Here is a 15,884-nt window from a genome sequence, read left to right on the forward strand (position 1 = left end):
TAATCCCTTTCCTTTTTTACTCTTTCCATCTTACTGCTGTCACAGAGTCCTCCCTCTCTCTTGATGACACAACTTCCCTTTCCAGTATTGGCTGTACTTTTGTTCCTTCTCCTTGGCTCGCTGGTCATAGCAGAGAAGGTGGCTCTTTGCTCCCCATTGTCACTTTCAGGGTCTCCTCTATTACCTCTCCTCCTTTGAGGTTCATTCAACTCCTTTTTCCCCCAGTCAAGAATCTGGTGGATGTTATCTACTGGCCCCCAAGAAACTCTCCATCAAAGAGTTCAGTTTCTGGTTCAGTCTTTCTCCCCCCTCCCCAACTCCTACCCTCATAGTGGGAACATTTACCATACAAACACCCCAACCTCCCAATTCCTCAATTTACTTGTTGTATGATCTAGTCCCCCATCTCACCATAGCCCCCTGAGATGGTTGTGCCTTTGATCTTGCCATTCCCCATCTTTGTGAACTCTGAAATATCTTTATCTGATCATAATGCCGTGACCCCGTTTCTCCCCCCGCCTCTTGATCTCTTACTTTGTTCTTCCTCCTCACCCACCCCTCCAAAGCTTTCAGCCTGAGCCACTGTAACTGCACTCCCCTTTGCTTTCAAATTACTTGCCTCCTTATCCTATGGCCCATTTTGCTTCATCTTGAGATTGGTTTACTGAATCAGAGGTGTGCTGAAGCTGGCTGACGCTGGATCGCAAAAGCCAATGATTACATTTTTCAGTTTGAGCATTTATACCTCGGGAGTCAGCAAACGGTACAAAATGGAGCTTGATTTATCATTCTGTTCATAATCTGGAGTTTAAAAAGTGATGGAGAAAATATTAATGCACATTGAAAGTGTGACCTGCACATATTTTCCCCTCAGAGAGTTAATTGTTAAACGTTTACCAGCACATCCTTGGAATATTCCCACCATCTACTGCCTTCACTCCTCTATATCTGCTGCTGGATGGAGGTGGACAAAATCACAAAACTACGTTGGCTACGTCTACTACAAACTTATGTTCCACAAGGCAATCCTTATATATGTCCCTGATCAATTGATGATTTCACCCACCACAGGGGTTTTTCCCACCCTTTTTATTACTTCCCCAAACCTCCCATGTCTCTCCCCTCCACGCCTTCACAGTTTAGAAAAATGCTCATATGGCACAGAGAAACTGAGCTACCTCTTCTCCTCTACTGATCTCTTATCACTTAGATGCCTCCTACTACTCTTTCTCCCTGTCTCTCATGAAGAACTAGCCCTACTCCTTGCCAAGGTAAACTTCTCTATGGGCCCGAGTGATCCCACTCCATCCTATTTTCTCCGGCAGATTGTCCTTCCTGTGTCATCCCCACTTTCTCATTTACCTTCAAGTGGATTTCTCTTCCATCCTCCAAAAACCCTTACTGGATCCCTCCATTTCCTTTAGCTATTATCCCATACCTGACCTCCCTTATCACATCTAAACTCCTCGAGAAGGTTGTCTACAATAAGTGCTTTTGGGGCCTTTCCTCTCACTCTTCTCAACTGTTCACTGTGTGGCCTCTGACCTCCCCGGTCAGCCAACACTGCTTTCTCCCAAATTGCTGATGTTCTCTTAATCTAAAAGCTTTTTCTCAATCCTTAATCTTCCTGACCTCTCTGTAACCTTGGACAACATGGCTGATCATGTTCTTCTCCTTGATCTTCCCTCTGCTCTCGGTTTTTGTACCACTGACCTCTGCTGCCTCACCTACCTTTTCTGGCTGTTCCTTTGCAGTTTCTGTCATGCCCACTGCCAAGGAGTGTCCTCCAAGCCCTGTCTATGACTCTCTTTTCCTCTTTCTACACTATTTTGTTTGGTGATCTCCTCAGCTCCCATGGATTCAGTGATCATCTTTATGCAGATGCTTCTCAGATATATTTATCCAGCCATAATTTTTCTCTTGCTCTCCAATCTCCCATCAGCTGTACGTAGGTGTCTCAAACTCAGCATCTTCAAAACCCAGCTCGTTTTCTCCCCACTTTTCCCTCAAGCCTTCTTCCGACTTTTCAATTACCGTCAAGCGGCTCAGCTGTTAGATCCTGCAGGTTCCCAACGTGATAGTCATTCTGGACTCCTCGCTTTCTCTCACCCTCCCATGTCTAAGCTGGTACCAAGTCTGCAGCATCTCTCAGATGTCCCCTTTCCCCCAACCCTGCCCCCATCCTGGTTCAGACTTATCACCTCATGCTTGGACTGTTGCCGTAGCCGCTCGCATGTCTGCCCACTTCCACTATTTCCCTATTCCAAGCCATCCTGCTCATATATAGGTCACAGGAAAGTTACCTTAGCTTCCAAGAGAACTGAAGGTGTTCTAGTTCCTCATGTAGCCAGATGGTAAGAACGACTATCATTCATACAATGGCTGCCTTGTACGTGTTTATTATTAATGGCCATGTTGATGCATTTTAGATGGTATGCTCCATTTTTTTATCCTGCTGTTTGTCCTTCCCGGTCATATAGCAGTGCTCTGCATGTACTTCCTGGAGCTACGTTTGTTTGGCAGTTCTGCATTGGTTTGCTGTCTGCTTATGGATGCGCTAATGCTTATTTACGTTCTCTTATTTTATAGGCCTGTTAATTTTTCTTTTGCTAGTTTTCATTGTGTGGCTGCTTTTGTTGATTTTCTTGTGTGTTATGGATACACGTGGATGATTATATGTGTGTGATGTGTCTTACAGATCATTCAAATCACTGAAGCAACCTGTGAAACAATGCTTTGCATGGTTAGAGCTATTGTAGTGTCTATTGCCTGTGAATTTCATTCTGAGATGACCCCCTGAGACTTGGAGACAAATATTAATGTTCTTTAAGAGCTGATGTTTATTTTGGTACTTGTGATACGCACACACACACACACACACACACACACACACACACACACACACATAGACACACACATATATGTCTGTGTGTGTGTGTGTATGTATGTATGTATGTATATATCAAATGCAGTGGGCCTGATTTTGCAGGAACATAACCAGCCTTTTAGCCATATCCATGGGGAAGAGTGATTCAAAATACCTGAGGTCAGGTTCTGGTACTGGATTGAGCTTTCCTATCCTTCCAAGCTCACCTTTCCCTTCCTTTGGTAAAAGGGTCTTGTAGGTACAAGATCCAAGAAGCCAAGCAAGCTAGAGGAAGGGGGAAACTTAGGCCTCTGCAAACCAGACAGACAAATATGGAATGATGGAGAATGGATATAGCTGAGGTCTCTCTGACAGCAAGTGATTTCTGAGGAGTGTGGTACTGGGGCAGAAATGATAAGAAGTCATGACATGTTTTTCATGCTGTTCTTCCCTCTTTTCAGGGAGGAAGCCGGATGTCCTCAGGGAATAGTTCCCTGCTTGAACTTTCTTGCTGGGCTCAGGAAGCGGTAATCCTTGCTCTAAACACACGCTTTATTCACTAATCTAGCTCTTGATGAAAATGTTGGCCAACAGAAACCCAAACTTTCATAGTTTGCTTATTGTTCATATATACAGATGATTAGAAGAGGGAGAGAGAATATTCCCCGTGGTAGAGATGAAATGTTTGGTCCGGCTGTGGGAGTGGCCAGATCTGGGGGTGGCTGGTAGGGCAAAATGGGGATAGTTATATTGGACTATGTTGGTGATATAATCCCAGACCTAGATATCCTGGGGAAGTCTGGGAAGAGACAGGAAATCACAGCTTCCTCCTCCCCTCCCTCAGGGAGAGTAGGGCAAGTTGAGTTCGGAAAGCAAACCAGACTTTTGGAAGGGGAGGGTGAGTAAGACTGCTCCACCCATACAAAGGGAGAGGAAAAGTCCATCCCCTGGGCATGCGCAGACAGGCCTTGGAACTCCGGAGATGATCCACAGCTTAGACTTCCTGACTAAGTCCTTACACCTGGCAGTTTATAAGAATTTGGGCTGAGGGAGTCTGGGTGAACAGTCATGGAAAAGTTCAGTGCCTAAGGCAGCTCTTAATCCCTTTGGACTTCTCTATAGTAGGCCTGGGAAGAAGTGGATGGAATGGTAAAGAAGCTGAAACACCGGGGTCCTGTGACAGAGGAGTGTTCCGGGAGGGTGGCCACTTTAGGAGTATGATCTCCACTAGTTGTGTATATTTCCCAGCCACACGTATTCACCGATCGCGTGAGATCCTTGTCCGTGTAGCCCTCCACGTATTGCCCTGCCATCTTCTCGGGCCACGCGGATTCCAGCATGATCGCCCTCCCCCATTGGTGGTATGGTAACTTGTGGGAGAGTGAACCCCAGTGGGAATGGGAGCAATCTTGCTAAGTATTTTGCCAGGCTGTTTCATGAAATGGTTTTGCTTTGAACTAAAATCCTCAGATCGGCTAGGGAAATAAATATATTGGTGAGGGCTTTTTAGCTGTGGATTTGAAATGATGCCCACTCATCTGTCAATGCTTCCAATTGTCCAAATGCTTCTTGGGCTCACTGGGTGCTCGCATATACAAGAGCAAGGGAAATGTTACAGAATTACAGAATAATCTGAGTGGGTAGGGACCTCTGCAGCCATTGATTCCAAGCTATTTCTGGGCAGGATTATCCTATCAAATAGCCCTGACAAGTAGTCATCCAAGCTCTTCTTAAAGATTTCTAGTGACCGAAAATCCACCAGCTCCCAAGTCAGGCCATTGCACTTTGGGGCAACCTACATCAGAATGAAATCGGCCCATCACTCCTCCTTCTGGTCTCTGGGACCCAACAGGATGTAGCAGATTTCTCTTTCATATATCTTTTCACATCCTGTAAAATAGACGAAGACAGCCCTCATTTCTGCCATAGGCTTCTCTAGGTTAACCAACACCAGGTTTTTTTTTTGTTTTTTTTTTTTTTTTTTTAAATCTCTTCCTTTAGTTGTTTAGTCATTGTTTAGTCATGTCTGACTCTCCATTACCCCATTTGGGGTTTTCTTGGTAAAGATAGGGGACATGATCTGCCATGTCCTTTTCCAGCTCATTTTACATTTAAATAGGTAAAGTGACTTGCCCAGGGGCACACAGCTAGGAATGTCTGAAGCCAGATTGGAACTCAAAAAGATAATTCTTCCTGTCTCAGGTCTGGAGCTCTAGCCATTGTAACACTACCTACCTGTTCTTTCCCTTTTATCCTTTTAAGAAAAGGGCACCAGGACAGGGATTTTTCCTCACTGAAATTTTTCCCATTTAAGGAAATTCAACCATGAGGAGGATGTCAGAGTAACTTTTAAGTAGTGACATACCTGCCATCATTATAACACTTATACCTCTAGACCTCAGTTTACTTCTTCAAAATGGGGGGTTTAGACTCAAGGATTTCTAAGGCTTCCTCCTACTTCTAGAACCCATGAGCCAAAGAACCCTTTGAAAAGAGATATTTGAACCTGGAAAACAATTTCTAGAAAGACAGTAGTGTGAAAATAACCAACTTTGAAAGATTCAGAAATTCTGATCGATGCAATGGCCTCCCACACAATTCCAGAGGACTGGTGCCTGTATCCAGGCAGAGAACTGATGGTTCAGACTGCAGGTTGTGCAGATTGGTTCTTTCTTTCTCTCTTCCTTCCTTCCTTCATTTCTTTCTTTCTTTCTTTCTTTCTTTCTTTCTTTCTTTCTTTCTTTCTTTCTTTCTTTCTTTTTTTCTTTCTTTCTTTCTTTCTTTCTTTCTTTCTTTTCCTTCCTTCCTTCCTTCCTTCCTTCCTTCCTTCCTTCCTTCCTTCCTTCCTTCCTTCCTTCCTTCCTTCCTTCCTTCCTTCCTTTGTTTAGGGAGACTCCTAGACCAATCTCAAGAGTAGATATGATGAATTAGAGAGTAAATATGACCCTATCTTGGCAGTCAGGTTCCTCTAAGACATAATCCCAGTCTATGTGATTCTATAACTAAGGCACCCCCCCCCCACACACACACTTTAAAGTTTAAACTGACATTTCCTCCCATAGTTTTAGCCTGGTCCGTTATGCCATACACTTCTCTCTTTTTAAAAGTTCATTTTTAAGTTCCAAATTCTCTCCTCTCTCCTCCTTTCCCCCTCCTCATCCATTGAGAAGACAAGAAAAACGAAACTCATCACAAATATGTAGTCATACAAAACAAATCCTCCCATTAGCCATATCAAGAAAGGAAGAAATAAGAGAGAGAGAATTATGGGAGGAAATGTCCGTTTAAACTTTAAAAGGTAATGCCCTAGTTCTAGGATCACATAGACTGAGCTTATGTCCTAGGGGAACCTGACTGCCAAAATAGGGTCGTACTTACTGTCTAATTCATCATGTCTACTCTTGAGATTGCTCTAGCAGTCTCCCTAAACAAAGCTGAGGTTTGGTTCAAGAGTCTCTTCAAATGGAGAACTATCTTAATAGGGACCTTGGGAGTCTCTGGGGCTGTTCTGTAAACAGGCAAGGTACCCAGTGCCTCTACAGCTAGTTATGGAAGAGCTCGCTGGCAATCTGCTAACTCACGGGTCCCTTGACCATCACAGTTTTTTCCACCATAACTCTTATCTCCTTGTGGCAAGTCCTGACAGTAAACTCTGGCATCATCCATTTATCTCTTTGTTTCTGTCAGAGCTCTCCCAAACTGAAGTCAAAGTTTCAGCAAGCTTCTCCAGCCTCTCTGTCAGCCACGAGCTGAACTAGGTTTTGAGTATGTTTATCTTTTCCATCTTTCGAGACTCCAAAACACGAGTTAGTGGAGAGAAGTAGCTCTCACTCCAACAGTGGTGGGAAGGGCATCATTGTTGGTGGTACATATAGATTTTACTTTGATTTGTTTTCTAGTCTTAGAAGTATCAACACACTCAGGCTGTGGTTCCTCTTGGGGATAGCCTGTTCTAACTCTGTCAAAGGTAGTGTTTCTGGGAGCAACCGGCTTTCAAAGGCCCTGCCTCAGTCAGTCTGAGACCTGGCAGGGAATCCCAGGTCTGAGAACTCTCTCTCCTGCTTGAACAACTCTGGCTACTTCCAGGTTGCTGGCTGGAGATGCTCATACATATTTGGTGAAATGATTGGCTATCACTGCTTGTTTAGGACTTAATATTCTTGCTTTCTTTTTCTGGACAATTTAAAGCAAACAACTGTGGACAGATTCCAAAGATTTGCCAGTGCTGATCTTTTCCAAACAGGCAGGATGTGCTTTTCTTTGAACAGTGTGGACCTGTTTCATACTTCATAGTGCCAGTTGCTACCTGGAGCCAGTATAATCGGTTTCTTACTAGCCCTAGTGCCCTCTCCTTGACTCACATGTCCAAAGTCATCCTTCAGTGCTTTCATGACCTTAGAATCGCTCTCCTACTTCTTGACCTGTAATATTTCTTGGAGGCCTGCACTAGCCAGCTGCTCTAGGCCTTAGGGATCCACACACAGATGACTGAGGTGTAGAAGGCTGGGACATTTATTCTGTCGACATGTTATCTGGTGAAAGCCCCGAACTCTTAGCAATATATTTCCCTACGTATCACATAGAGCTTTGCCTAGTTTCAAGATCACTGTCACGTTATGCATGTTCTGGTGAATTTAAGAATTGGCTAGGATTACTCTCCATCCCTTGCTATCCAACCTGGCATTGGTCAAAATGTACTATGTCAGCCTACACTTGGGATTTAGTGCCATGAACATGGAAGGACAGGGTGGAAATCCCCACTCCATTTTATCTCGATACTTTGTGAGAACATCTTTCAATCAACCAATCATAGGCTGTAAGAGTAAGAGCTCAAATTCTTTGAAAGCCATTCAAAGACGCCAAATCATGACAGACCTAGGTCTGTTCCCCTTGGCTGGAAGTCTTGTATGAAAGACTCCAAGTCTTGTATGAAAGTACTGCATTAGCTGCAATGTAAGGAGTTCAAGAAATTGGAGCGGGCATGGAGTTCCAGCTGAACCCTCCTGGTAAGAAATCACCTGGGGTGGGGGAGAGGTCCCAGCTTTAGTCTTGGTCAGATTCTTCTTTTTCTATCCCAACCTTTGAACCAAGGTGGGGAGGGGGGCTTTCCTTCTTTAAAGGGTCCAGAAGATGTTAGACTTCCCGTCTCCTCTGATCAATGTTCTAAAACTGATCTCCTCAGAGCACTTTGGGCCACTGTTTACATCCCTGGGAGCTGAGGATAGATTGTAGTTATGACTTTCAAAAGAACTCAGGAACAAAAACTTCATCATGCAGAAGTGAAATTGCTAGAGTCCTCATGAGTGGAAGAAAAGGCCGTCCCAGAGCCCACTCCCCCCCGCCCCCATGCTCTGTCTTTCCTCTAGGAACTGTCTCCCTAGGTGACCTCAGCATTTCCCAAAGAGTCCAGGACCATCGCTCTGTAGGTGGTTCCCAGATCCCTCTAGCCAGCCCTGATGAGCTCTAGCCCCACTTCACAATGTGTGGCCCCTTCAATCCAGATATCCCACAGACATCTCAAATTCAGCCTGTCTTAACTGAATCTCATCATTCCCCCACACCAAACTTTCCTTCTTCTGAACTTCCCTGTTACTGTCAGGGGCGCCGCCATCCATGCAGGTATCCAGGTTCATAGCTTCAGCTCATCCTCGATTCTCCTCTGGCTCCTTGTCTAATCACTTTCCGACCTGGTAATTTCCTTTTCTACGATATCTCTTGCTTGTGTCCCTTTCCTTCGTCAATCAATAGACAGTCATCTATTAAACTCCTCCTGTGTACCAGACACTGTGCTAAGTGCCTGGGATACAAAAAAGGCAAAAGCCAGTCCTTGCCCTCAAGGAGGGCATTTTTATGGGGGAGGCAACATGAAAGTGAATATATACATGACGAGCACTCTACAGGATAAATGGGAGGTCCCAGATTTAAGAGGGGTTAGAGAAGGCAGTGAGATTTTAGTTGGGACTTGAAGGAAGCCAGGGAGTTCAGGAGTCAGAGCAGAGGAGGGAGAGCCTTCCAGGCCCAGGACATACCCTGTGAGGATACCCAGAGCCCAGAGATGGAGGAACTTGTTCCTAATCCAGCCAGGTGGCCCAGCTCACTGGGTGAAAGAGGGCACATTAGAGAGGTTCAAGAAAACTAGAAAGGGGGCAGGGAGCAGGGCTTTAAATGCCAAAAAGAGCATCTTATATTTGCTTCTGGAGGCCATAGGGAGCCAGTGGAGTTTATTAAGTGAGAAGGAAGAGTATGTTCAGACCTTGGATTGAATAAAATTACTCTGGTTGAATGGATTGGAGAAGGCAACACTGTCTCCCCCCCTCCACCCCACCCCCCAGCAGATGTGTGGTGATGAGGGTCTGCACCAGGTGGTGGCCATGTCAGGGAAGAAACATGGCAGCGAGTGAATGGTGGGCCTTTCTAGATTCAAGCTCACCATCTTTCTAAGGTGGGGCCATTGCCACAGTTTCCTGATTGGCTTCTCTGCCTCCAGCCTCCCTTGTCTTCAAGCCTTCCTGCACACTAGAGTGTAGGTCTGCCCGTGGTACCCCACTCTACCCCATTTTTAAGTTCCTGGGGGGTTCTTTCTTTCCTATCGGGCCAGATAGAAGCTCTTCATGAACACCCCGCTCCAATCTACCATTCTCATGCTTCTTGGTCTCTCCATAATCCAGCCATTTTTAGTGTCCCGGGTGCTTAGTATAGAGCCTGGGTCTGAATTCCTGCTTGTTGACCAATTGGTCGACAATCAGATACTAATGTGTAAGAATAAGAACCGTTCTCCACAAGAGAAGCCATCACAGAGAATGGGCAGTTGCCTTGGTTTTTGTTTTGTTTTGCTTTGAGTGTTTACTAAGTGCCTAATCTATCTGAGGCAGTATGGGAGTTTTTGTATGATTTGGAGTCATCAATAAACAGAAATATTTGGGTAGGCACACAAGAAATAAGAGGATGCTACATGAAAGTGTGTCCCTGTCTCCTAGCTGCTTTCCAACCCCCTCCAAATGCACCCATGACTCCCCCATCCTGAAAACCCTTCCACTAGCTAATATCCTCCACCACTACCTCTCTCCTTGCCTAAATTTCTTGAGAAAGTTGTCTACTCTAGACACTTCCTTCCTCTCCCTCTTCTTCCCTCCCTCCCTCTCTCTGTCTGCCTCTCTCTGTATTTATCTGTCTCTGTTTCCATCTCTGTTTCTCTTCCTATGTCTTTGTATTTCTGCTTCCATCTTTCTGTGTCTGTTTCCATCTCTGTCTGTCTTTCTCTGTTTCTGTTTGTCTGTCTCTCTTACTCTGTCTTTCTGTCTCCATCTCTGTCTCTTTCTCTGTATCCATCTCTCTGTCTTTCTCTCTGTGTTTCCATCTGTCTGTCTCTCCTCTATCTGCCTCTGTGTTTCTCTGTCTGCATTTCTGTTTCTGTCTCTCTCTGTCTCCATCTCGGTCTTTCTCTGTCTCCATCTCTCTCTCTCTCTGTTTCCATCTCTCTGCCTTTCTCAGTTTCCATCTTTCTGCCTTGCTCTGTTATCTCTCTGTCTCTTTCTGTGTGTCTCTGTGTCTCCATCTCTCTGTGTCTGTCTCTGTCTTTATGTTTCTATCTGTCTGTCTCTCTGTCTTTCTCCATGTCTTTCTGTCTCCATCTCTGTCTTTGTCTCTGTCTCCGTCTTACTGTCCCTGTCTTTTTTAAATTAAAGCTTTTCATTTTCAAATCATATGTATGGATAATTTTTCAACATTGTCCCCTTCAAAACCCTGTGTTCCAATTTTTCCCCCTCCCTCTACCCCCATCCCTAGATGGCAAGTATTCCAATATATGTTAAAGATGGTAAAGCATATGTTAAGTCCAATTAAATCCAATGTAAACATTTATACAATTATCTTGCTTCACAAGAAAAATCAGATCAAAAAGAAAAAAATTGAAAAAGAAAACAAAATGCAAACAAACAATAACAAAAAGAGTGAAAATACTCTGTTGTGATCAACACTCAGTCCCCACAATCCTCTCTCTGGGTATAGATGGCTCTCATCATCATAATATCATTGGAATTGGCCTGAATCGTCTCATTGTTGAGAAGAGCCATGTCTATCCGAACTGATCATCGTATGATCTTCTTGTTGCCATATACAATGATCTCCTGGTCCTGCTCACTTCCCTCAGCATCAGTTCATGTAAGTCTTTCCAGGCCTTTCTGAAATCTTCCTGCTGATCGTTTCTTATAGAACAATAATATCCTATTACCTTCATAGACCATCACTTATTCAGACATTTCCCAACTAGGGGCACCCACTCAGTTTCCAATTTCCAGCCACTACAGAAAGAACTGCCACAAACATTTTTGCATACATGGGTCCCTTTCCCTCCTTGAAGATCTCTTTGGGATATAAGCTCAGTAGTAACTCTGCTGGGTCAAAGGGGATGCACCGTTTAATAACTTTTTGAGCTTAGTTCCAAATTGCTCTCCAGAATGGTTGGATCCTTTCACAATTCCACCAACAATGTATCAGTGTCCCTGTTTTCCCACATCCCCTCCAACATTCATCATTATCTTTTCCTGACATTTAGCCAATCTTAGATGTGTGTCTCAGAGTTGTCTTCATTTGCATTTCTCTTATTTTTGCTCTCTATCTCTCTTTCCTGGTCTTTCTCTGTGTCTCTCTTTCTATTTCTGTCTCTCTGTCTCTTCTAGACTTTGGCCTTTTCTCAGTCCTTATTCTTAAGCTCTCTGTGGATCACTTTCTTGTCTGAGTACTTTCTACTGTCTCTGTTGCCAGGACTTTCCTGGCGCCCTCCTGGTTTTCCTCCCACCTGCCTAAATGCTCCTTCACTAATTCTGACTTTCTCCTAAGGCTCTGTCCTGGATACTTCTCCGGCTCCAGGTTCTCTCACTTGGTGAGCTCATTGACTCTCATGGATTCAACTTTGACCTATGCAGATGATCCCTGGATCCATATCAGGTTTTGATAGCTCATTTAGGCTCATCTCATCACCAATTGGCTTTTGAATATTTCAAACTGGGGGTCTTATAGGCATCTTAAACTCAGTGTACCTGAACCTGAACTTATCTCCTCCTCCCTCTCTCCTCAGCCTCCCTCCCTCTTTCCAACTCTCCTGTTACCAAGTGTGCCCCAGCTTCCCAGTTACCTAGTAGCATCCACTGGAATTCTCTCCAGATACCCAACCCATTGCCAAAGCTCATCATTTCCATCCTCACAGTGTGTCTCTTCCCTGTCCGATCAGCTCCTGCCCTGGTCTAGGCCTTCGGTACCTCTTATCTGCACTATTGCAATAACCTTCCATCTACCCTTCCTCCTGGCCCACCCTGCCAGGGAGAACTGCCTCAGAGCTGGGGTGGGTAAAAAGTGGGAACAGCTGCTAGCTCTTTCCCTACTGTGACATTGATGAATGAGCCCCATTTCTCCACATGCTCCCGGGAGTGATGGCAGCAATGGCTAGTGTCAGGGTACCAGGGTCTTCTTCATTGTCTTACTCAGGACACGAAGGAAAGGTAGGGGTGTCTCTGTGTGTGTGTGTGTGTGTGTGTGTGTGTGTGTGTGTGTTTGTGTGTGTGAGATGACCGCGCTAGCACCCAGGATATCTCAGAATCAGCCAGAGTCAGGATAAGCAAAAGTTCTTAGGCTTTATTCTTGGTCCTTAGATGCAGGATTGAACAGGATGGAAGCAGAATCTCCCTGACCGCCTTCTCCCTCATCTACTGCCCAAGTGTGACTCTGGCTAGTCTTACTCCACCCCCTAGTCCCTCCTACAATCCTCTGTATACACTAATCATTGAGCCAGCACGGATAGTGGAAAGGACTATTTTCCAAGCATGTGCCCATAGAGTATTGTCCAATCGGTAGTTAGCCTCAAGTGCTCAGCAGTCCTGACCTCAGTGCATCGACTCAAGAGTTTCAGCCGTCTATATCTGTGTGTGTGTGTGTGTGTGTGTGTGTGTGTGTGTGCGCGCGCACTTCTGGCCTGGACCCCTGGTTTGGAGAGAAGGGAGAGATTTAGAACAGAGCTTACATCTCCAGCTGCTGCACCCCCATCCCACATCCCATCATGGGTCAAACAAAATGGAGCTGCCATGGTCTTCTGTTCTAGATCATGCCATGCTGGGCATCCATAGGAGCACAGGGCAGAGACTACATAAGAGCCCATCATAAGTTTGGGCTTTGGCCCCAGCTTTACTCATGAGTCTATGCTGCCTGTTTTCAGGTTCTAGTTCTTTGGAAAGTGGCAACACTAGCACTCTCCTCCCCGCCCTCCTTCCCAGTTCTGGAACATTTGACAGGAAGCAGAAAAAGGCACTGAAATGGAGGACAGTGGTCCTGCCACCAGTTTGCTGTGGGATCTGGGCAAGTGAAGCTCTGTGAGCCTCAGCCTTCTCCACCAATCAGGAGGTTGGGCTCCTTGGATCCCAGAGGGCAGAGCCAGGAGGCAAAGGGGGAAGCTGCAAAGCAATCCGACTTCATTGTGATGCTGGGAAACAGGCGCCATCCCGGAGTATCCTGGGCAGAACCCTGGGCGGAGAGCTCCAAATGGAGGGGAGGGGATAGGCAAGTCCCTCTTGGAGATGGTGGTGGGATAATAGCAGGGATTCCGAAGTCACGCTGAGGAGTGTTCCATCCAAGGGATCCCGTGATTCCCGGCACCAAGTGGGCCTGCCCCAGAGCAGAAGCAGGCCAGGCCACAAGAGAGAAAGCCCCCTGGTGAAAGGACATCTGGATATGTGAGGTTCGTTCATTCTTGGGAGTCTGTTGGCAGCCTCTGACTCTGAGGTGAAACACAGGGAGGTGTTTTAGGGAGAAGAAGGTGCTTTGCTCACCCCTCTGAACTAGCCCAGTAAACAGCCTGATCCCTGGCTTATGTTGGAACCTGGCATATCAGGGTCACATGGGTGCAGCCATCCATCTTCTGGGGATTGGGCTGTTTGGTTGACTTTGGGGCCCTGACTTTTCCTTCTAAGAAGCTGTATGGCTAGCTCAGGTTGGTGATGGGTGGAGGGGATCGTGGGGTGGGTGATGACATCTGAAACTTGGCTTGAGATGAACCGGAATGCCCAGCTGGGTTAGGAGAGCTGAAGCAGTAAGGGGGCAGTCCATTCAGGTGGGCAGGAGTCCTGCGGTTCATCTGAGAAAATGGTACCCAGCTGTCTGGGTGTAGGCTGGACCTGGCCTTTACACCTCCCCTCACTCGACTGTTCGAATGTGGAATGGCCGCCGTGGGCACCCTTGGGAGTCAGAATCCCGAGGAAGCCCTGCTGTGTTCAGAGCACCTCAGCCCCTGCCCTCAGGAAGGTTTCTGATTTCTGGAAATGGAAGGAGGCCCTACCCCAGGATTCTGCCTGAGTCAGGGAGGGAGGAGCTGGCCTGGTGAGAAAAGCTCACTCCCAACAGGATTTGGGGAGGGGACTGCTGCTGAACTAAGATTTCAAGGCTGGCCCTCGGTCACTCGGAGAAGAGGGAACCGGAGAGATACTGAGATATGAGATGAGGGAGAGGGACGGGGAGGCCTAGGGGAGGGCAAGGGAGGTCAGTGGCTTGTGGGCATCTCGGAGCAGAAGCACTGGTGGGCAAGGTGGGGCAGCCCTAGAAGTGAAGGAGTCTGGGAAGGGGAAGCAGGCAGTCGTAGAAAGGAGGGAGGGGCTGGGATGAGGGAGAGCCTGCATTCCCCACAAATCCCAACTTCCTGACTCCTTTGCCTAGCCTCAGGGCCCTGAATCACTATGGTTCAAGGAGGGAAAGGAAGAGAGAGGGAGAGAGGCCTCTGCAGGGTGGGGCAGGCTGGAGTTTCTGTCCTTCACCAAAGCAGGGAGTGTGCCCAGCCCCGTTTCCAGGGAACAGTGGCAGTGCCATGACCCAGCCTCCAAGTCTATCCTGGAACTCAGCTGGGGGTGGGTAGGGAAGACTGAGGCTTACCCCTACAGAAGGAGGCCCCCCCTGCCCACCCTGCCCTCCTTGGGAGAGCCTCGGGGCTTCTAGTAGCTGTTTTTCCTTCCCGTGGCTCTCTTCCCCTAGTGTTCTGGCTCAGCGGTTCCTAACAACTTGGCCTGGACACCTCTGGCTAGGGCTCCAGAGTGCTGGGGGTGGCACTGGGAGGGCAGAGGGGAGGTGGAGTAGAGTTGAACTGTCTCTGAAGGTTGGGAGGGGGTTCTGAGAACACTCCCTGGGCCGCCTCTAGGCCGGGCTCCTCCTTGTGGCCTACAGACTCCTGGACGAGGCAGGGTCAAGGACTGGGAAGTTCTAGTTGGGGCCCAGTGAAGGGTTGGGATAGCCTGAGCAAACAGCTGCTTGCTGAAGTCTCCTCCCTTGCTCTGCCCTAGGCCAGTCTGAAGCAGGGAAGCCTTTTTTCCAGTCCAGGTATCTGGCACTTTCCAATCCTGACCTCCAGAATTTGGCTTCTCCTGCACCCCCAGTCCCTAATCTGCCCCCCCCCCCCAGCATGAATCTTATGTGGTTCCCTGAGTCCCAATGGGGATGGGGGGAGGGACCCCTAGCTGGACTCAGAGACTCCCAGGGCAGTGGTGCTTGTTGTTCCTCTTGGAATGGCGTAAGAAAGGGCATTGGCCTGAGCAAAGGGAAAGAAGGCTGCGAAGACTTGGCCTGGAGTGAGGAGAGGCAGCTCTTCTAGCCCTGAGGACTTGGACTCTGCCATAGAACAGAAGGGCACATGGCAGACCCAGGTGCTTCTGCGTCATCCCCAGGGGGCAGTTGGAGGGAGAAGTTGATGGTCATTCCCAAGGGGCAGTTGGAGGGAGGAGAGGGATGCAGGCCATTCCCAAGGGGCAGTTGGAGGGAGGTGAGAGAATGCTGGTCTTTCCCAGGCTCTAGTTCCAGAAAGGGCTTTCTGTGGCTCCCAGAGGCCCGCTTGGGAGCATGATGGTAGAGGGTTCCCGCGGAAGTCAGCCTTCAACCCTTCGACATGCTTGCCAGCCACCACGGATTTTCTGCCCTCCTTTCTGAGGGCTGTGGTCAATGCCCCACTTTTCCTCCAGTTCTAGGAGCGACTCCCCTGACCCCAGCCCCT

Source organism: Antechinus flavipes, chromosome X, assembly GCF_016432865.1.
Source record: "Antechinus flavipes isolate AdamAnt ecotype Samford, QLD, Australia chromosome X, AdamAnt_v2, whole genome shotgun sequence".
In the NCBI taxonomy this organism is placed as follows: Eukaryota; Metazoa; Chordata; class Mammalia; order Dasyuromorphia; family Dasyuridae; genus Antechinus; species Antechinus flavipes.